Source organism: Ambystoma mexicanum, chromosome 6q (assembly GCF_040938575.1).
Source record: "Ambystoma mexicanum isolate Mex_15411 chromosome 6q, UKY_AmexF1_1, whole genome shotgun sequence".
NCBI classification, from domain to species: Eukaryota; Metazoa; Chordata; class Amphibia; order Caudata; family Ambystomatidae; genus Ambystoma; species Ambystoma mexicanum.
The window spans coordinates 1,675,480,088-1,675,503,375 of NC_090937.1; the positions used below are offsets into that span (position 1 = coordinate 1,675,480,088).

At 46.3% G+C, this 23,288-nt stretch overlaps 1 protein-coding gene across 1 annotated transcript in view; it reads left to right on the top strand.

The window, feature by feature from the left end:
* LOC138515431 (zinc finger protein 208-like) overlaps positions 1 to 23,288 on the top strand; it is a 488,076-nt gene that overhangs the window by 53,533 nt on the left and 411,255 nt on the right. The gene's annotated exons all lie outside the window — the stretch shown is intronic.

Here is a 23,288-nt window from a genome sequence, read left to right on the forward strand (position 1 = left end):
GCCAGAGTACATATACGGATGAGAAACTGCATTGGTGCAGTGAATGCGGGAGACCTTTAGTATTCTCATGGACCTCTCAGTTGCCTTCAACACCCTTGACCATTAGCTCCTACCTAGTCTAAGAGACGCCTGCATCAGGGTCTCAGCCACTGACAAGTACCTCCTACTTAGGCTAAGAGACGACTGCATCAGGGACTCGGCCACTGACCATTAGTTCCTACTTAGTCTAAGAGACGCCTGCCTCAGGGACTCAGCCACTGACCATTAGTTCCTACTTAGTCCAAGAGATGCCTGCCTCAGGGACTCAGCCACTGACCATTAGATCCTACTTAGTCCAAGAGATGGCTGCCTCAGGGACTCAGCCACTGACCATTAGTTCCTACTTAGTCTAAGAGATGCCTGCATCAGGGACTCAGCCACTGACCATTAGATCCTACTTAGTCCAAGAGATGCCTGCATCAGGGTCTCAGCCATTGACCATGAGATCATACTTACTAAGAGACTCCTGCATCAGGGTCTCAGCCACTGACCATTAGATCCTACTTAGTCTAAGAGATGCGTACATCAGGCACTCAGCCTTCTCCTTTATACAATCCTCCCGTGCTGGAACATATGCAATTATGATGCCTCATTTGATATCAGCCCCTGGTTAACAGGATGTGGAATGCTCCAGCGTTCCGCCTTATGCCCTATACCTAACATTCTATGTTCTGCCCCTGGTCTAACTAATCTCCTTCAGATTCAGATTCTGCGATCACAACTTTCAGACCCTCTTGCGCTTATTTTGGAGCTCAGAAAAAGCATGACTATACTTTCAGAGCTGTCTGATTACCTGTGAATGCATGCATCGTTTCTCAGCGACTGCAGCAGACAAAACTGTATATTGGATGTTGGGGTTGCACCGGGCACTTGGCATGCTTCCTTGACCTTCCTCTGAGCTTGGAGCTCACGCCATAAACCTGGGTGTCAAAAGTGACCATGCGCTTTCATTTGTCTCTGAGACGCTGTGGTTGGCAGAAGTTTATTTCCACATTGAGTTGTTGCAGAATAACCTCCCTCTTCCATTAACTATGACAGTGTCATTTTTTCTGTGCCCCCTGGCACATCTGACTAAGTTCAGCTGGCACACAAAGTGCTAACCAGGCGTTCAGAAATGTGACCATACCACTATGGTTCATTGCAATCTGCACAAGCTTCCTGCGATGTCTGAGGGTGGCTTTAAGATGCTTTGTCTTGCAGATTATGGCTTTTTACAGCACAGCCCCCCTCCCCCCTCTGCAGTTCGCCCTTTCACCCATGGCCACACTGTACCTTTAATACTAGCCCTTCAGATGAGGATTTCCGGCTTCAGAAGGTAGCGGGGTGGTGTAGCCTTGAAGCTCCCTATATCTGGAATGTACTCTGCCTAACATTGCACGTGACCTTTAGATGCTTGCTGGAGACCTATTTTTTCTGGTTTCCCTTTTCTTCATTTTGCTGGATACCGTTACATTGAAATGGCCCACCTGCTGTTAGAACCCATAAACCTGTGCATGGACAAGGCCCTTAAAGAATGAATTTAAAAAAAAAAAGAAAGCAGCTCTTAATACCGTCATTGCAGGAAAAACTGTCTTGACCGCATTTATTCTACAAGAATTAGCAAATACTCTCATTAAAAAAGTAGCACATAGGTGCCAGCCTTCCTCCTTTTACCCAATCAGCTCCATGGATATGCTCATCCCAGTGACATAATTTTACTTTCAACTTCACAACATAAGAATTGAAAATATCACAAATACACTTGGAGAAAGTTGTATTCTCACGTGGCTAGTTAGACTAACCTTGGCACAACACTGTGAAAAGGCAATGCTCATCAATGGGAAGGCGGTTTCCAACACATGCATGCCACACCTGGGATGCCTCCTCGCTGAACGCTGCAATGTTTCCACCTTTGCAGCAAATTCTACAACACTAGAGTCTCCAATTCTCCTCAGGCTCCCTTCTAGTATCTTACACTATAGCCGATCTCTATTGGATGATTACTAGATCGCTTCCTGGCCTAGTATCAGCATATTGAGGTACCATTGCATAAGGGACGATGCATGTCCACTGTTAAAGAACTATTTTGTAAGAAATTGTTTTGGTGTGAAGGGCATGGAGAAGATATCAAGGGTTCCAATATGTGATATGGAAATGTATTCAAAGAAAGAACCTTTGTGAATAGACTAGAAAGGGCAAATGGAACAGAAGTATTCGCTGAGCTTTAAGGTAATAAAACACATGCACATTTGGAAATGTAAAGGCACCTTTTTGGCTAACATGAAAGTGTTCTGATATTATAGCTCTTCTCTCTGAATTCCAAGAAGGAATAGTGGAGAAAATGTTTACCAAATGAAATGAATCCTGGATAACCTGGCATGTCAAATGTAAAGTTTACCCAACCGAGTCAATAGAATTACTGATTAAACGAAAATTGCTCTTCAGCCAATATGTCCCGGTGTTAGATTACAAATAAACTGTTAGTAGTACCTCCATTTGTATGTTAACTCTATTTCTTGTTTCTGGCTTTTTTTGTTTTAAACTGCTTTCAAGAACAGAGGCGATTGTGTTTTAAGTAGTGAGGTGACCTGATTACAGTTTTATGTTAGAATGAATGTTATTTTGAACTTCTTAAACTGTCTTATGTTTGTATTCCTCTGAATTCTCCTGGATGTTACACAATTCTGACCACAACATAAGTAATGGTATATACGCATGATCCTACTTTAGTTAAGGAATTCAGATTATGTATATTTCATACATCATATTCAATCCATATTTAGATGATAATGCTGTCTGCCATGGGCTGCTTTTAGGCAGGATCCTGTGCAGTTCCCTTAGGGAGCAAAACGGCACTGTGAAAACCAAGCAGAAATGGCACTCTACCAATTTCTCAAAAGGAAGGGAAAGGACAAGTTATACAGGTTTAGACTCTTTAACACACCAGCAACACTTCCCAAGTAGATTGTGAACAAGTTAGGAAAGGCAGTACTTTAGCATATGCAATACTGAGGTGCAAACCAAGCAAAATGGCACTTCACAAGTTTAAAATGAGGGAAGGAAAAGGTGGTTATAAGAGTTAGGTTCACCAACACATTTCTAGGTAAGAATCAATCTAGAGAAGGCAGTTGTAACAGATTTAGCCAGTCAATAGGCCTGTGCCAGTGTCAATGGTACAAGGCAATGTGCCCAGGATCAAAATGTTCTAGTAGCTGCAGTCAAGTCTTTGTTTAACGATTCGAAAAGGCGGTTGCAGAAGGTGAAAGACAATGTTAGATGATAGGGGCGGCCAACCCAGTAGGTAAGTAAAGGATTTAAAACACCTTTAGCGATACCCAACGAAACGGGAGGCCTGGCGGAACAATGTACCTTTAAAGTAGAAGAGGCTCCTGCGGTGGCGGTAGTTCCTGGCAGTTCCTGCATTTCGGGAGATCCAGCAGAGGAAGAGAGGCTCTCGTCGTGGAGGAAGGTTCGAGTTACTGCACTGCCCAGGGATGAAACCAGCCGCGGTGCTGCCAAACGAATAAAAGGTACGCTCCTTTAAATCGCAGTGCGGATGGACGGGTGCCTAGCTATCCGGTCTCCTAGTGCTTGGCACTGGCGATTCGACCAAGGCGGGTCTGGGATGGCGATTGGTGAACTGGTTGGCCCCACCAGCTCAAGGGAAGAAGACTCTTGCTGGTGAAGATCTTCTCAAGTGGTTGGAGAAAAGTGTTGAGGATCTGCAACAAGGCTTCACCGGTGGTTCAGTCGTTGCAGATGTCTTCAGCTTCTCTCCTCTTCGGTTTCTTAGTTCCAGTGGCGACGTCTTATCCTCCAGTCCTCAGGACCCTGCTTTTATGTAGCTAGACCCCCATTCAAACAGCCTAGCTGTCACTCACACAGTGGGGTGGCTCTCCTGGCCGGAGAACCCCCCCAGCCTATCAGGGCAGAGTGCGACTTGGGTTGCGTAGGTAACCCTGTCCAGGGTGCCTATTCCCCCTCCCACATATTCTGTCTACTCCAGACTCAGTGGTGTTAAGAGGAGGGCTTCTGTGCAGAAGCCTGCCAAAAGGACAAACAAAGGATCCCCTGACCTGGGTTAGGATTATAGAGAAAGACACGAGAAAGAAATATTATTAAAGTTCTGGCAATAAAAACATACCGGAGTAAAGTTAATATTAAAATAAACCGACTGTATGTTAGAGGCTGTCAGTAAAGGTGGTATCCTCGAACAATGGGAAAATCCCATAGGGAAATATTTGCAGTCGAATATTTACGGTAGTAACCACTGCCACCAGCCAGAAACTTTTGAGAGAGGGACTGTACGGTACCCCCTCGAAAATGAACATTAGGGAAAAACTATTAACCCTTTCCAGTACTTCCATAGTAAGATGGGTTGTACTGGTTTAGTTCATAAGAATTGACTAGTAAAGTCAATGGGGACGTTACATGCCCTGGGGGACAGTAGTCAGTCCCAGGGTATGGAGTCTATGTTTGGGGGTCACTACGACACCCCTGTGGTACGGCACAGAGGGTGCTGTGTACCACACATGTTAAAAAGGTGATTCCTATGAGGGTGAGAAAAACTCCATAGACCAGAAGCACACAAGATAGCCTAAAACACAAACTAGCAATCTGTCTAAGGGTGGGGACAAAAGGGTCTCACTCTTAGCAGGAGAAAAAAAGAAACCCTTAAAATCCAGCAAAGCTGCTGGGGGACTCTATAGGTAAGGGAAGTTAGCCTTAGAAGAGAATTCTCTCTAACGGCTGCGATGGTCGGTGCTATCTGTATTTATCAGAAGCTGCCTGTGTGAGGGAACGACATCTTAAAAGAGAGTCTGGAGGAAAAAAGAAAGTCAGTTTGCAACTTGGATAGCGTATGATTTGGGGTGGTTCAAGCCCGTATGAACAGTGCATGCTCTGAAAATACAGGGGAATATGATGCTGCGACAACTCCCGGGCGTCTGCACACCCCCTGTGCAACCTGTAAAAGCTCCTCACTCCGTCAGTCACTCCTTATAGAAATGAAGGAAGCATAATTGGAGAGGTGGAAGGGACGTGGCGAGATAAAGTGACACACGATGGAACACACCAGAGCAGGGTTCAGTGGCTACTTGCTGCAGATTATCCACTGTTCCCTGCAATCTGATTGGCAGACGGGATATAGGAAGCTGCTAATGTAGCTATCATGCCAAACTTAACCAGCCACACTTGACACATCCCTACGCCAATCAGCACTGCCCACTTACCCATCCAAGGTGGAAAGGGTGACCCAACCGAAGCCAACCTGGCCAACTAATGGCCCATTACGAATCTCCCGTTTATTGGCAACATCTTGGAAAATGTTGCTACACAACTACTCGCCAGAATCGAACAAACCTCACCTCCTAAATGACTTGACTATCAGTCCGGGTTCCGCCCCAAGAGTAGCATTCACACATCCACCATCCAGGTGGTGGATGATGTCCTCCAAATCATGGATAAGAGTGACTCATGTCTCCTTGTCCTCCTGCATGGGACACCATCGCCCACTGCATTCTCATCTCCCTCCTTGCGGAAAGGATGAGTGTTAGGGAGATTTCTCACACAAGTGCTTAATTACTTCTAGCTTAGAGCCCTCTGGCTCATTTGCTATATTTTGGGGCTTTGAACTTTTCCTTATTGTAATAATTGCCACCCATTTTGAACTTGATGTTATAAAATACATATTCACATAATGTATTTCTGTTAGAGTAATCTGTAAATATGAAAATGTCGCCTGACCAAACATTGGGGCGCATAACAGATGACCTTGGTGTGACCGGGTGCCAGCACAATCTCCATGAGGCAGGGATTGTGGGTGGTGTGGGACGGATCCCCACAACAGCCAGGAGAAAGGAGCAAGTGCTTGTCATATGTGATGTAGGTCCAGGCCAGTAGCTCTTTAGCAGATGGTGACGCAAGCAGTGCTCATTGCTGCATTTATAGGGGAAGTCACCAGGTCCTCGGGAGTAGGTCCCATGTACAGAAGACAGTGCACATACCATGAATGCGTACCCAGGCAAAGGTGGAGTGCTGATAGGCCGCGTGTCGGCAAAACATCCTGGAAAGCAGACGGTTGGATAGGCCCTCTATAGGGTTCAAGATGTTGGCCTTCTATAGACTTGGTCCGCACAGCAAGGGAGACCTGCGGTCAGGAATTTTAAACTGTATCAATTAAATCCTTTGAGCTCAACAAATCGTGCAAAAAAAAACATTCTTAACACATGTGTATTCTCTTTGAACAAGCCCAGCATCAGGGGATAAAAGGCTCACATATAAATACTAGGCCTCAGAAAGGACAGTTGTTGGAGTTTGGTGAAGAGGCGAGAGTGGAGGAGGTTGGAATAGAGGAGAAGACTCTGATGGACGTGGAGGGAGAAAAAGCTGTGGAGGAAGGAAGTGGTAAAAATAGGAACAAAGGAGATTTAGGTGGTGGAAAATCTGAACGGTGTGTAAAGAGGAGCAGGTGGTAAGTTCAGGCATGGTGGGGGGAACAGGAACAAGGAGGACGTGGTGTAAAGAGAAGGATGTTGTAATAAGTTCAGTGGCAGGGTGGGGAGGGGAACATGGAGAGAGGTGGTAGTGACAGGAGGTGTGGTAAATTAAAGGCGGTGGCAATATGTCAAGAGGAGCGTGCGCTAGTAATAAGAACAACAAAGGAGGTGGAGAAAGAAAGAACTAAAGTGGAGGAGAGACTCAAGGATTTAAGGAGGTGTTCAAGAGGAGATGCCAGTGACCTGCAATGATGACAAATTATCCTCGAAAACAGAGGAGAGGAGAACCAATGCTATGGAAAGGTCCCTTAGGAACAAGGCATAAAATAAGGGAATGAGATGGAGCTGTTGCAGGGATCCCCACCCAGCCTATGGAGCTTCAAAGCAAGGCTCTGGTGGAGATTGTGGCCTTGTGGATCTGTGGCACCTCATTGGAGAGCTGGGAGCATTACCAAGCCTGCATCACTTAACCTGGAAGCGGTGCTCTTTCAACATCAGACCTAGAGACTTGCTGAACCGACCTAAGAAATGTCATCCTAAGACATGCACAGCCTCGTTCCATCTCCCCTGCCTGGAAATCTCCACGGTCCTGTGCTTCCTTCGATCCTGAGATGAACATAAATCTAAATTTGGTGCTCGTCGTTGGTGAGATACTCCATATCAATGTAGTCCATCCTCCTTTCAAAAACTACCCTACGATGGATGGAACGTGAAATTGACCGCTGGAACTCGCGTAGCCTTTCATTAGGAGGCAGGGTAACGCCATAAAATGACGCTGACTCCAAAGCTTACTTATTTATTAGGTATGATTCCGCTCCAAGTGAAGAAATCGGTTTGGGAAAAATTGAATAGTATTCTTCAGTCTTTCATTTGGAGCAACACATTTTCTAGATTGAAACTCTGGAAACTCCAATCTGACAAGGGAGGATTGAACATACTTAACTTCGAAAGATACCATCAGGCATTTACTCTAAGACATATCCTGCCTTTTTTAACAACAAATGATGATTGGGTTACAGCAGAGGCAAATGGGGCAGGTCCCTTGGATGCTTGGGCTATTGTCTCCACCATCAACATTAAAGGTGCTGGCACTCCCGGAAGGGGTACAGAATGGGCAAGTTTTGTAAAGAAGTCAATAGTTAACATTATTGCCGTATAATGCTGCGACGGGGGTAAGTCGATGATGAAGTTTGTCGAGATTACTTGCCAGGGCTTGTCAGGCACTGGCATCCTGGCTAGATGTGCTAGAGGAAATGATCTGGGTAACTTAGACTGATGACAAATGGAGCAAGAGGACACAAACCTGGACATCAGCAATCATTGTAGGCCACCAGAAATGCCTCTGAACCAATTCAGTAGTGTTGGCGATGCCTCAGTGACCGGCTGCTTGGGAATCATGACACATTCACATAACTTCAACTTGGGGGAAGTGGGCGGGAGTAACACCTGATTGCCTTGGAAAAAATAGCCTCTTTCTGGTAGCAAATCGTGTTTCTGAGTTAGTCGTAAACATTCATATTCGTGTTCCTAGGAAGCGAGCCTGATCTTTTGCAGAAAATCCGTTATCACGTGTAGAAATACTGCCTTGGGGAAGACCTTTTCTGAGTGAAACCTAGCATCTGGTCATAAGTCCTTTCTTGACAGGGCATTGGCCCGGAGGTTACATCTTCCTGGCAGGAATGTGAGGAGGAGGTTGTACAGCGAGAAAAAGTGAGCCCATCTAGCCTGCCAACTATTTCTGGTCTGTGATTCTGGTGATCGGTCCTCACCTCAATCGGGAATCGGGAACCAAATAGCACATTTCTCCATTCCTCGAAGGCTCTTTTGATTGCCAACAATTCTTTTTCTAAAACCGAGTAGTTCAGTTCTGATCGGGACAGGGTTTTGGACATGTAGGCGACGGGGCATTCCATCCATAGATCAGTCTCTTGCAGAAGAACGGCCCCGAGTGCATGATGAGATGCGTCGGTCTCCAAAACAAATTTCTTCGCCTGATCCGTAGTGATCAAAATAGGAGCAGAGGAAACGATGTTCAAAGGATTTCTGGACTTGGGAATCTCACTCGAAAGGAACGCCTTTATTAAAAAGTTTGGTGAGGGGTAGTATGATGGCAGAGAAATGTGGAATTAACTTTCTTTAAAAGTTTGCGAAACCCAAAAAGCGCTGGATGGAGGAGGCCAATTCAGAACTGCCGTAACCTTTGCAGGATCCATCGAGATGCCTTTTGCTGACAACACATATCCCAAGTAGGTGACCTGATGTTGATTGAATTCACACTTTTCAAGCTTGCAGTAAATATGGTTATCCAGGAGTCGGCCCAGCACCTATTGGACATGTCGAACGTGGTCATATTCTGTAGGGGACAATACCAGGATATCATCTGAGTATACCACTATGAAGTGCAATGGAACATCAGCAAAGAGGTGGTCCATGAATCTTTGAAAGAAAGGGAATGGATAACCCGAAGGGCATTGCGCGGTACTCAAAATGTCCGAAAGGTGTCCGATAATGCTTCTTCCATTCCTCGCCTGTTTTTTAATTCGGATAAGATGGTATGCCCCTCTTAGATCTAACTTGGTATATATTGTGGCTCCCTTTACTGCTTCGAGGATGTCCAGGATCACGGGCATCGGGTATTGATCAGGGATGGTTATTTTTATTAAGACCTCATAAGTCAATGCAGGGGCGCAATTCTTCTGTATTTTTCTTCGAGGTTAAATAAAAGGAATGTTCATGCTGGAGATGAATCCATCCTGTAAATTGGTCTGCAGGTATTCTTTGAGCACTGCCTTCTCTTTTTGTGACAGAATGTATGTTCTCCCAAAGGGAATGGGCTGGTCCGGTTGCAGATTGATGTTAGAATCATCTCTCCTATGAGGATGGAGTTCAGAAAATCACAGGGAGGCAAAGCCCTCCTGGTAGGAAGCGTAGGGTTCAGGTATTCCACTCGCATGGCTCAGTGTGGCGGTGTTAGTTGAGAGCGTAGGGCAGGGGGATGCAGTGTGCATCCCCACCCAACCCCGTGAAAGGCAATGGGAGAGACCATCGTCTGATCCCAGGAATAAGGTACCAGCAGTCCAATTGTGATGGCATAACCAGGGTAGGCCTACAATGACGAGGTAGTGGGCTGAAACTGATCTCTTCTCCATGAGAGGAGATCAACATATGCAAGGGTACGGTCTGCTCTCAAATGGGACCGGAAGTAAGGGGACTCCCATCCACGCTTTCCACTGGGATTGAGATTTCCTTGGAGGTGCGGGTTGTTAGGGAGAATTCTCCAGAATTGCTCATTTCCCTTACCTACTGAGTCCCTCAGCAGCTTTGCTGGATTTCTAGGATTTATTTTTTTCACCTGGTAAGAGTGTGAGCCTTTTTTCCCTCTCTTACATGTGTTTTGCTGTGTGTGTTTAACATGTTCTTGTGTTCATAGACTGTGGAGCCTCACCTACTCCATAGGCATCATCTTTTTACTGTGTGTTACACAGCACCTTCATTGTAGTGACACAGGGTTGTCTTTTAGACTTCCCACTTTAAACTCAATTTTCTGGGACTGACTACTGTCTCCCAGAACATGTAAAGTTGCCATTGACTTTATTAGCCTTTTTAAAATCCACAGGCCCAGCACAAACTATCTTACACAGAGTACTGGAAAGGGTTAATACGTATCCCTTTTTGTCTATCTCTCTTGGAGCATTGTTTCGCTCCCTTTTCATCAAGACTTGGCTGGTGGCAGTGGTAGCTGCCCTATTTTTGCTACTGCTGTTATCTTCAATAACCTTGGTATTGTTTTAGGCTATCTTGATAGCCTCGAACTTAAACCGCTAGACCATGTACGGTTTTATATGGTTCCAGCTAGGTTTATTCGCCATTTCTTTTTGAAAATGTCTTGTGTTTTACTCTGCGCGCCAAACAAGGTTTGGTCCCTTTGTTCGACGTCCTTTCGCGGGCTTCTACACAGAAGCCCCCTTAGGCGCCTGAAAGTCTGGGTAGGCAGGATGTGAGGGAGGGGTTTGAGACTCCCTGCACAGGGTCTCCTTGGAGACCCATGTCGCACTCTGGTATGATTGGCTGTGGTGACTGTCCCGGTGGGACAGCCACCCTGCTGTGTGATTGACAGCCAGGCTGTGTGAATAGGGGAAAACTGCCTAAAAAGCAGGTCTCTGGGACTGAAAAGGCAGAGTCGCCACTGGACCGAGAGAACCAAAGAGAAGCTGACAGAAAAGGACCCCTACCACGACTGACACTCCCGGTGAAGCCCTGCTGCGGGTCCGAATCTCCAAACTTCGATGACAGGGAAGATCTGCAAGGAATCTTCTCCCCTCGAGCTGGTGGGACCAACCAGTTTGCCAAACTGCAAGCCAGGCCTCCCTCCTCTGGTCGATTTTGCTGTACACAGCTACAGTGAACCAGATAGCCATGAGGAACGGACCCTGCTTTGGTTTTAAGGAGTGCACCTTTTATTCGTCGCTTTGCTCCGCTGCTGCTATCTTCCCTGGGCAGTGCAGGACCCTCCAGTCTTCCTCCTTCTTGTCAGCTCGCTAGTCATTCAGGAACCGTGAGCCTGCAGGACCTGGCAGGAACGTCTGCCTCAGCTACAGCATTCTTCTGCTCTAAAGGTACTGTGCTAACCGGGTTGTTCATTTCGTCCGACCGCGGTGAAAGTGTGTGAAATCTTTTGCCAATCCGAGGGCTTGTCCTTCTCTATTCTTTAAAGTAACCTTTCGTCTGACCAACTTCGTTCTGAACTCTTGGCAAAGACTTAACCACGAACTACCCCGACCTGTGTCATCCTCTGCAAAAACTTTGGTCCATTGACTTTGGCCCTGGCCTCTTGATTTGATTTCCTCACTGTAGTTCCTTTTTCTAGATTGCCCTGCTTACTTACTTGTTGGTGCTGCTCAACTTTTATCTAACTTGATCTTTCCCTCCCTTTTTATTACTGGAGTGCCATTTTGCTCATACTTCATTTTGAGCCTAACTTGTCCAGAATCTATTGGGTGTGGTGTAGTGTATTAGAATCATGATTTTTCAACTGCTTGATAATAGTGAAATGTTTAATAGCTGATGTGTAAATAAATGTATATTCTTGTACTTGGAAATCTTGAGTCAGTGTTTGTTTGAATCATAGTAATTGCTGTCCTTTGTGTAACTATTGATACTGCTCACTTTACTATAGATAAGTCTGGCTGCTCAGCCATCGCTACCACTTTACTGTGTAGTACAAGTTTGTACCAAAGGTGAATTTGTACTGTCACTTGTAGTCCTAATTGTGTGTGGTGTTCCCAAAGGGTACTGCATATAATTCTGCCTAACACGGGTAATTCCTCTACTTACGGCCTACTGGTCGTCTATGAAGTTGCCTGCAGCTCCACAAGAGCCGGAACATTATGCAATTCCTGATTTTCCAAAAGAATTTTCACCAGAAATACCACCATAGGTGTATCGGTTAAGTCTGTATTATTGGATAGAAGACTTGACCCTGGGGAACTCTGTATTTTGTCCCACATTGCGGTTCCCCCTACGTCCGGGATTTTGCCTTTCCCTGCTTCCTGGGGAGTGCCACCGGCCATTCCCTGACAAGATGGTTTTTGGAACTGCAGTACATACACAAACCCAGGGTTCGTCGCATGTTTCATTCCTCTGAGGAAAGAGGTCCCTGGGCTACCCCCAACTGCATGGGTTCTTCCACCGACTGGGGTCAAGAAGACATCGTAGAGTAGTCGGGACGACTTCTAGCCAATCTGCCCCTCCTTCCCTCCTATTCCTTTCTTGGAGCCGATAGTCTAACTGCATGGTTATAGTGATAATTTCAGCCAGATTTACTGGGCTGGGAACCCTCAAGATATCGGGCCTCATTACGAGGTTGGCGGTAAGGGGTTAACGGCGCCGATAAAGGTGCCAGTACCGTTAATCCCTTACCAACGCATTACAAGGTCCCTTAGCGGGTCCCACTAAGGCCGGCTGGTAAAACCAGCCATCGTTAGCGGGAGTCGCTAAGGGACCAGGGAGCTAATAACGGGCCCGTTATCAACGGGCCTGTTATTAGCTCCCTCCCCATTCCCAGTGAGCCCTATGGGGGCTCGAATGGGAATGGGAATGGGTATTTTGAATGGGGACTTACTGGGTCCTCCAAGGTTGGAATGTCCTGGTAAGTCCCCATTCCGGGAACCCGGACCCGGACACGACTTTGGAGGCAGCCATGGCGCTAATAGCACCATGGCTACCTCCAAACTCTAATGACCCCCATCGTCCTTTAAATCCTCTGGAAGTCCTCTCCGGAAGAGAGTGATCAGGGAGTCGACAGGCCATGCAGTGTCTGCTAACATTTGCTTAAACCTACGTCAAAAGGTCTTGGGAGCTCTATCTGAAGTCTAATATACGCTCCTGTGAGGAGACTGTGATTTCTTGCAGACTAAAGATGACTTTTAGGCTATTAACAAATGCGGAATGGGAATCGAGAATGGGATTGTTCCTCGTCACCAAAGGAGCGCCCAGGCTAAAGCTGCTCCTGTAAGATGAGCGATCATGTGGCCGACTTTGTCTCCATCTGTAGGAAAGAAAGCTGCCTTGAAGGCGAACTGAACTGTACAACCTTCAAGGAAATCCTTAAGCTTGTGAGGGTTACCATCATATTTTCCTCCATGTAAGGGACCCGCGGGAATCTCCTGATCCCTGCGGGGCACAGGGAACCTGTTGTCGGAGGTAAGCGTCTTCTTGCTTTAACCCTTGTACCTCTAGAGTTAAAGATTGTTCTGGGGCCATCAGTTGCTGCATCTGATCCATGTCTGTGCTAACAGCCTTGTCTGTTATGGCGTCGCTATATATTAAGAAGTGGCATGCACAGACGATTTGACTCATAATAAAAGACTGACACTAATCTGGATCAGCTGCGGCACCATGAGATGGTGAGAAATGCCCCTGACCACCCTGCTTCTCCTGTCCCAAGAAGTGCTAGTTGGGAGAAACAGGGTGTCCATGGAAACCCTCTGGGGTAGAAAACCCTGATGAGTGGAGGCTGCGGTCTGTGTGGCTGTCTTTCCTTTCTAGGCGCTGATAAGGGAGGTTGAGGTGGCTCGCTGTGGAACCTAGAAGACTGTGGGCCTCATTACGAGGCTTGCGCTCCCGTAATGAAGGGTGCGGGTACGGGACCGGTGCCCTTCATTATGGGATGCGCAATTACGAAGTTCCCAGGCGTCCTTTCCAGGTCCCGCGAGGGGAAGAGGGAGGTTATAACGGGCCAGTTGTTATGTGCCCGTTATTACCTCCCTCCCCATTCAGCCCTATGGGGGCTCAACTGGGAATGGGGATGGGTTCCTGCAAGGAGGAATTACCGGGTCCTCCTATGTCGGAATGACCCGGTAAGTCCTCATTGCAGGAACCCGGTATTGGAGCCCGGTATGGAGGCAGCCACGGCGCTAATAGCACCATGGCTCCCTCCATACTCGTAATGAGGCCCTGTGTCTGTAAGAACAACAAGTAAAAGGTAAGTCACTTGTGGAGTCTAGCTCGTAAGACTTAAAGACTGTTACCTGTACCTTTTTTGTATTCCTGCAGGTGTTCGTAGTATAAAGGGGAACAGAGTCTCCTTCTCCTGGCTACGGGAGGAAGCGTGATCTGATTAGCCATGGCTCAGGAAGGAAAGAGGGAGGAGGAGGGATGAGAAGGGATGAGAAGGAAAACCCCTCTTGATCTGGAGGTAATGGAGTCCCTGGAGAGCCATTCGAGTAGAGAGTCCAGTACTGGCTGAGAGATCAGAGAGAGAATATTTCCGCGTTGTCGTAAAGGAAGAGAAAGTGGAACTATCAGATGTGCGCGGTGTGTCGGCAGTGTGAAAGCGAGTGTATGGGTCTAGCTCTTACTGTTTGGGACTGTGCAGGTTCAGCGAATGCATCAAGTTTTGGGAGGGAAGGAAGCGGGATATCAGGACCAGGATTTCTAAAACCCAGGAAGAGAGACATAGTTTACAGAGTATCAATGGAACCAACTATGAAACAATGGGTGTTGAACTCACGGAGTGTCTCTATGGAGAGTAGCGACGCGCTGCTCCTTCGTCCATCACTGCTGATAGTCCTTGTCCGGACCCAGTGGGGCAGAGCCAGGAAGTTGTCAGGAATGCAAGGAACCACTGCAATGATGCATGTCACTTCAGGCACCATCTTGGGAGAGGCATGGGCAATAGTTGATCGCCATCTCCTGCGCCTCCAGCATGACCAGTGATTTTTTGCACAGCTACGATAAATTAGTGCCTCCGTACGTAAAGAACTAATAAGGTGGAGACTTGACAAGTGGAGACTACTCCAGCTGCAGTTTTGGGTAAGAATGAAGCTAAAATGAGCGATAGAGAGAGAGGGAGACATTAAGGATACTTTGACTCAGGGTGTCCTTATGCTTGATGTTTCAGGGCAGCAGGAGGAAGAAGGGTGGTTCATCACACGTGTATTGTTTAACACCACCCAGGTACCTCATGTTTATGTACTTGCTCATCCATGGGGAAAGGGTGTGATGTCAAGTCTATTAATAAGACTTTCTAGTAAATTAAAATCACGTGTCTTTTATTCCAGCAGGGATTCCCCTCTAGACAAGGATCAGAGAGAGTTGCATAACTGCGGCCAGCCCTGTTGTGAACACACATAAGAGGATCATGCCCCTGATGAATGTCTGGCAGTTCTAGGCTACACAGGACAGAAACTTGTACAAGTTGGGCAAAACATATGGCGTGTATATGTGGTGTAGTAAACTCACGCAGTGTTCACCAGGTTATGACAATACTGGACTAAAAATTATGCTCATTATGGTTGTTTGATATTATGATGTAATTACACACATTTTGTGAGTAATGATGATTTATATTTAGGCTTCAATTTGTGTGCTTTTTGCTTTTTTATGATGTACGGATATAATGAATTTGTTTGTAATAAAAATTGAGTAAGAATTATGAACAATTCTTTGGCTATTCGGTCGATGATCAAAGATCTACCCTGATTCATTCATGAGGGAACTTGAATTGACACTTATATGTATTTTATTCATTTATTTATGCATTTATATAGTGCACCAAGCCCTAAGGCATCTGGGCGCATTCTTTACAAAGACATAAGTTATGCAGTTACATAGAATTTAGACAACACAAAGGTTCATTATAGTGCAACACAAGAGAGCATGGGCAAAAAATAGCATACAGCATTATTACGTCTATTATTATTATTATTATTATTATTATTATTATTATTATTATTATTATTATTATTATGTATACCTTCTTTTAGTTTATTGTAAACCAAGAGAAGTCAAGAGGCTGAGGCTGGACGGCCTAAAATTGTTCAAGTGATGGAAAGAAAAGGCAAACTAAACAAGTTAATGAGACTCTGGGGGTCATTCCGAGGTTGGAGGAAGCCATGGTGCTATTAGCACCATGGCTACCCCCATACCGCATACCGGGTCCGGGTTCCCTGAATGGGGAAATACTGGGCCATTCCAAGCTTGGAGGACCCGGTATTTCCCCACTCAGGGAACCCATCCCCATTCGAGCCCCCATAGGGCTCAATGGGAATGGGAATGGGAAGGGAGCTAACAACGGGCCCATTAATAACGGGCCCGTTGTTAGCTCCCTGGTCTGCTCACAGGACCTGCTAAGGGCACCTGCTTTTACCAGGTGCACTTTGCGGGTCCCGTGAGCAAACTCGTAATAGGGTGGTAAAGGGTTAACGGCTCCGGCACCATTACCGGTGCCGTTAACTCCTTACTGCCCAGCTCGGAATGAGGCCCTCTGTATTTTAGGTCAAAAGAACTGTGTTGAACTTGGGAAAGGGAATCCCAAAACCCTTTTGTGTAGTACTGCATTGAATTTGCGGAAGGAAACCCAGAGACCTTTTTGTTGAAACTGGCCCTCATTACAACACCAGCGCTAAACCATGGCGCTATTAGCACCATGGTTGGTGCTGGTGTTGTAACGGGTCCGCCATGGTTCAATGGGGAATTACCACCCCATTCCAAGGTTGGCGGGGCCGTAATTCCCAATTGAACCATGGCCCTTCCCCATTCCCATTTTCGCCCCATAGGGCTCTATGGGAATGGGGAAGGCGCGAAGTACGGTACCGCAAATTGCGGTACTGTACTTAGCACCAAGGTCCCTTTGCGGGTCCCTACTTTAACGGCTGGTGTAGACCAGCCGTTAAGGTCGGGTCCCGCAAACGGACCTCGTAGGAAGGCGCTAAGTGTTTAACGGCACCGCAGCCTTTTACGGCGCTGCAGCCTTTTACGGCGCCGTTAAACACTTAGCGCCAGGGTCGTAATGAGGCCCACTGTCTTGAACCTGGGGAAGGGAGCCTAGAGCTAGAAGAAGCCCTGCACTTGAACATTGTTAGTTTGGTTGCTGATATCCCTACACATTGTTTCATTCTAGTTGGGAGGGCAAGTATAGGTTTTGGAAACAGACCGACTTTTAAGTTGAACTTATTGACTCAGACTGTCATTAGTTAATTTAGGTAGGGAAATCCCACCTTAGTATAGGGCAAGTTGGGCCTTACACCATCCTGACATTTAAGTTAATAAAGACCTTAACATTGATACTATTGCCTGTGTCTTGCTTCATGATGCCTTCACAGTGTCCTTTGATAAATTCTAGATGATAAAGGTGCTTGCTGCAATTTCAGTGAAGTGCCTCTTATTCTCGCTGCTGCACCTGCTGCTGATTGGCTCTGGTCATCGCTCGCATCTGGGGTTGCCAAACTTCAACTTCACCTTTTGGGTTCAGTATCTGCAGGCATGGGGTATCGCCTCTATATATGTTGATGTCATAGAGATGGATCCATGCTTTCTTTCCCTCAACCCTGACAGCCGATAAAGTGACTGCTTCCACAATATAGGGTCCATGAAAACGTGGTTTGAGCCACTTCAGAGCAAAATTATGGCACACGATCTTGTCGCTAAGGAACAACGCCAAGTGTCTTAAACAAATTATCAAGGTGAGTTTGTTCATGGATTTCATCTGGGTTCTTTGAACCCCACTGCCGTATCTGCACCTGTCAAGACATGCCTTTAAAAGAATTCATCATGGCTGTCAAGTAATCGTGCCTTTCCCTCCATAGCACAGTTGCAGCATTTTCAGCATCAGTGTGAGCCTGTGTGGGAGGAGCAATAGGAGTATGCATTCTGGGTCCCGTCACCAGCTCATGTTGAAATCATGTGATGGTCAGAGCCTGGCTGGTCACGTAAGGCAAATAGGGCTAGAGGAAGGCAATGTAACCAACTTTTCTTCAAAGTTTCTTTTAGTTTGGCAATTCTTTCTTTAAGGAGGCCGTTGAGGTTCTTACAAATGTTGTTTGCTTTTGGGTGATAGGTGGATGAGAATGTGTGCCTTATCCCCAAGAGGATAGTGATGTGCTCAAATATTTCATTTATAAATTGCAGTCCATTGAGGGAACGTAGCACATCGCACACTCTCCGCTTTGGAAATACCTCACAAACAAGGAACTTCACTGCCCACGTGGCATCTGGATGTGTGCATGGACCTGCTTCGATCCATCAGGAAAAGCAGCATATGACTACTAACATGTACCCCTAGCCATTACAAATTTGAGTCATATCTACATATTCGATATGCAAATGATGAAATGGTCCCATACGACAGGCTATTGCTCCTCACACAGTTCTCAAAGTATGGTGTAAAAAACCTAAGGGTTTTCCCCCTCCCACTACTGGGGATCTTCCAAACAAGTGGCCAGGGGAGGGCCATTGCTTTTGGAATTCCGACCCTGGCGGCGGACTAGTGAGGGAGGATCATCTGGGTGGAAGGTCCCTTTGGATTGGGGAGGGATTACCCGAGGGTGAGACATGGTATCCCGCTTTCAAATAACCCCTTACCCAACATCCCCTCAGCCTACTGTCAGACAGATCCCTGGTAAACCCAGAACTATCAATGCTTCTATCTTAATAACATTACAATGGAACACCTACACTCAAAATGACTTTTCTCTGTCTATGAATGTCCCTCTAATGAGGACAGGTGAAGTCAGGCATTTAGCTACGATCACAAAGACTTGAATACAATTGAGAACCAAACTAAGTATAAAATGTGGACCCCAGATTCACAAAAGCAGCACGGAAAGCCAGGAAGGCAAAGGCGAGTTCGAGAAGGAGAGCATGCAAGATGGTGAGCAACTGAGCAGAGGTTATTGGGAATCAGGCTTGAGGGAACGGAACGCTGTGATGCTACAAGGCTGCAGGTTGAAGCAGGAGATAGCGTGGCGAGGGACCCATGTCTCCAATAAGCCAAAAGGGTTTGTCAAAAGAACCGAGAAGCTGGTTAATCTCTCCAAAAGTTGTGTCAAGATTTCTTGTTTCCCTGGGACAAAGCCGCCAAGGAAGGTCTGAGGGGTAGGAGGGTAGAAGCCCTGACCTTGGCTGAAAGAATCTCAAAGGATGCGTTGTTAAAGTACAGCTGGGGTGTTCAAAGTGATGAGAGAGCCCGGTTGTAATGATACAAATGATTACCAAGTTGCACGAATGCCTGTAGATTATGTTTAGAGGAACATCAGACGGAAAATGTAAGACATTTTATTAATGTCATGCCCGGTTACGGAAGGAGTCAGAGCCGCATACCTCGTACCTATGTTGACTGACTATTCAAGAAGAAGAGACTTGGTGGGCTCGTCTAATTTCAGGCGATAAGACCAGATGGACCATTGCAGCGGCAAAAATTCAAAAAATTCACCATGAAACAAATAGAAGCTGTACAAATTGTATGAGAAGAAAGCAAACCTTCATTTTTTAAAGACTTCAATTTCTGCAATTTACCTGAATATGATTATACACAAGTAAATAAAATAAAAAAATGTTAAAAAACATTACCAAGTAGCAAGCAGTGTTACGCGTAAGAAGCAAGACACATTGAAAGAAAGCCTTGATTGTTGTGAACTGTGATGAAACAAAGTAACAGAGTAGTTCTGTGGAATACCGCATTGTCGAAAGTCTCTGTGAAATGCGAAATTTAAAGCGAGTTGAATAAAGATAATGGAAGTGAAAGCCGAGTCGAAAGGCTACGGAACAGAATATTGAATGAAGCAAACTCCTGATGGGGATCGGATGAAACAGAATTGAGTGAGTATATGAATTGACAAGAAAGTGAAACTTGTGGGGGTGGTAAGGAGCACATTTTCGATGGAGACAAGGAAGTAAAACTTGTTGTGGTGCTAGAAGACACACTTGGGGAAAGGCCAACAGAGTATAAGGAATACGATAACCAGAATGCAACAGTGTCTGAGTGGTCAGGCTGGGATTAGGTAAAGCTGTGCTGTTTAGAAAGTCTTTGGGCCTCATTACAACCCTGGCGTTGGACCATGGTGCTATTAGCACCATGGTCCATGCCGGATTCCGCCATGGTGGATGGCGGATTTACCGCCCCATTCCAAGGTTGGCGGGGCGGTAAATCCCCATTCACCATGGCCCCTTCCCTATTCCCATTTTTGGCCCATAGGGCTCAATGGGAATGGGGAAGGCGCTAATTACGGCACCGTAAATTACGGTGCCGTAATTAGCACCAAGGTCCCTTAGCGGGTTGGACTTTAACGCCTGCAAAAAGCAGGCGTTAAAGTGTGAATCGGGCGTTAAGGGTTTAACGGTGCTGCAGCCTTTTACGGCGCTGTTAACCCCTTAACGCCAGGGTTGTAATGAGGCCCTTTGACATAAATTGGATGAGAAAAGCAGGAAGATTGGGGAAGGGAACCCTGTGTATCAATATGATGAATTATTGTAATATAAGATTTGAAAGAGTTGAAAGTAATGAGTAAAGATGCTCTAAGCTCCGGTGAGGAAAGCTGAAAAGATCCACCCAGGAACATTGATAAAGTAGAACTGTGTTATGCTAGAAAGCATTGACTCAGGCAGGGAAGCCAGAGAAAGAGAACATTGTTAAAGCAGAACTGTGCTATACTAGGGAGCATTGACTCAGGCGAGGGATGCCTGAGCGAAGTACATGAACTGTGTTGAATACGAAAACTAGTGAACTGCCTTTTTGTGAACTGTTTGGAATGGATAGAACTTTTGGAGATCCTGTGTGACTTAAGCTTGGGGAAGGCTGTCAAGTTGTACAGTTCCTAGGTCCATCTGAAGCACCCGGTTAAAGACTGAGGTTGATTCACAGTATCCCTGGGGTAAGTGGGTGTGTTGCAGTGGAAATCCGCTGTAAGTGAACACGGTCAAGTATTGTGAATCAGTATGCAAGGAAAATGAAAAGAAGGCATTCTTTAAATTAATCACTGCAACATATTCAGCTTTGGGTGGGATGTTGCATAATATTATGGCTGGATGTGGCACTAATGAGAACTCGGTCTCAGAGGGCTGGAAAAACCGTCTGCTCCCCCACTCACCCTTCTCAAGGACAAAAGTTGGTGTTACAGCATTCAGTGTGCCATGTTAGACAAGCTCAACACTCTGCAAACTAAAATCCCGGGGCCATCAAAAGGCACTTAACCTACTCATAGCCAACCTGCCCAGTAACGCCCCTAAGGTCTCTAAGTCTGAGTCCTCCCTACCTTTTGACTTTAAAGATATGACTGAATTGGAAGTTATTGCCTTACTTAAATCCATCAAACCATCTAACTGTAAGGGGGATGCATGCCCAGCCCAACTTATCAAAGACTCGGCACACATCCTCCACCCTTTTCTAACCGTCTTCATTAACTCGTCCTTCCAGGCAGGACACGTGCCTACTGGACTCAAGGAAGCCTGGGTATGCCTGCTCTTTAAAAAGCCCTCCCTTGACCCAACGGTCCCAGGAAACTAAATGCCCATCACCACCGTCCAATTACTATTAAAGATCCTGGACAAAGCAGCCTACCTGCAGGTCCAAAAATTCCTGTAAGTTAACCGTCTCCTCGGCCTGCGTCAGTCTGTCTTCTGCCCATGACATGGCACCAAAATGGCCCTCCTAGACTTAAAATATCAAATGGATGATCTCAGAGACACAGGTCTGTGGTGGATCATAACACTCTTTGCCGCCATCTCGAGACTGCGGCCAACTTCTCCCCCAAAGCATGTGCCTGGATCACATCCTTTCTCCAAGAGAGGGCCATGAAAGTCTTCTCCGACTCGGCCTGTGCTAACCGGAGCCACATCAAATGTGGAGTTCCACAAGGCTCCTGCATCGCGCTCACTCTCTACAACCTCTTCACGAGGCCTCTATTCCGCATCCTTGATTCCCTGTGCATCTCGTATACCAATAATGTGGATGATACACAGGTGCTTATCCCACTCACTGGCAACTATGAGGCAGATATGAACACTCTCACCACCATCTACTCCACGATCCAATCATGGATGGCGGACAATTGGTTATGCCTCAGTAGTGAGAAAACTGAACTTCTGCCTATCGGTTTGCCCACTACCCTGGGCAACCTTGATCAGCAGTACATGTCCTTCATTATTGATAATATTCCCATTAAGGTATTCAATAACGTCAAGACACTTGGGGCCTCATCACGACTTGGGCGGTAACGCCGGCGCTACTAGCGTCGGCACTATCTGCCCTACCGCTGAACTCCCTGGCGCTAATAACGCTGGATCACGAGTTTGGCGGTAATGTTAATCCCCATTCCCCATTGAGCCCATTCGGGAATGCCCCATTCCCCATTGGGCTCAATGGGGAAATTTCACGCTAATACCGCCGGCGGATTTCCCGCCGGCGGTATGAGCGCAAATTTTCGGTGGATTTCCCCCCAGCTCAGAGCTGGGGCAAAATCCGCCGAAGTCCTGATTTGGCAGACCCTTAAATCCGGCGGTAATAGCGCTACCGCCGGATTTAAGGGTTACCGCCAAAGTCGTGATGATGCCCTTGGAGTTTACCTAGATACGGATTTGACCATGGACAGACAGGTTAATGCCATTTCTTCCTCGTCGGCCTATTACTCCAACGTTCTTAACGCAGCCAGATCCTTCTTATCCCGCCAGAACTGCCTCACCATTGCCAGGGCAATAAATGGATCAAGGCTTGACTATTGTAATGTGCTCCTTGTAGGGACCTCTTGCTAAAACCTGGCTAAACTCCAACTGGTTCAGAACAACGCCCTTAGGGCAGGCACAGGAACGTCAAGGAAAGACCACATTTCCGAAGTGAGAAGGCAGGCTCACTGGCTCCCTGTCAAGGAGAGAATCATCTTCAAAACCCTCTCCCTCGCACATACATGCCTCCATGATCTTGCACCCCCGTACCTTGTCCAAAGAATTGCTAAACACACTGCCACAAGACCTCTGAGGAAGGGTTACTCCAACAAGATTCTCACTCCTAAGACACGAAGAGTCCGTGCCGGGGGTTCTAGTTTTCCCACAATGGCCGCATCCCACTGGAATGCCCTTCCAACTCCCCTAAGATTGAGTCCCACCAAGCCTTCCGCAAAGCAATCAAAACCAAGCTTTTTGTCTGAAAGTTTACTGTCAACTAACACTGTTGTAATAATGACCACACTGTAAAACATACTTATATGCAATTCTGACCACACCTGTTTTATATGAAATCATTATGAAACTAATGTACTTGTAACTAAGAGACCTCCATGGTCGCCTGTAAACCACTCAATCAAAATGTCTTACAAAAGTTCTTGTAACAGCGCCTCAATGCCTCTGGGCTGTAAGTGCGCTACACAAATAAATAAAATAAATAAATAAATAATGTTATTATTCAGGCGGCATAGATCCTGTATACATTTCCACAATCCTCGCTTTTTTAATGGGGTACACAGCAGTGTTCCATGTCGATTCCGAAGGCCGTAATATCCCCTG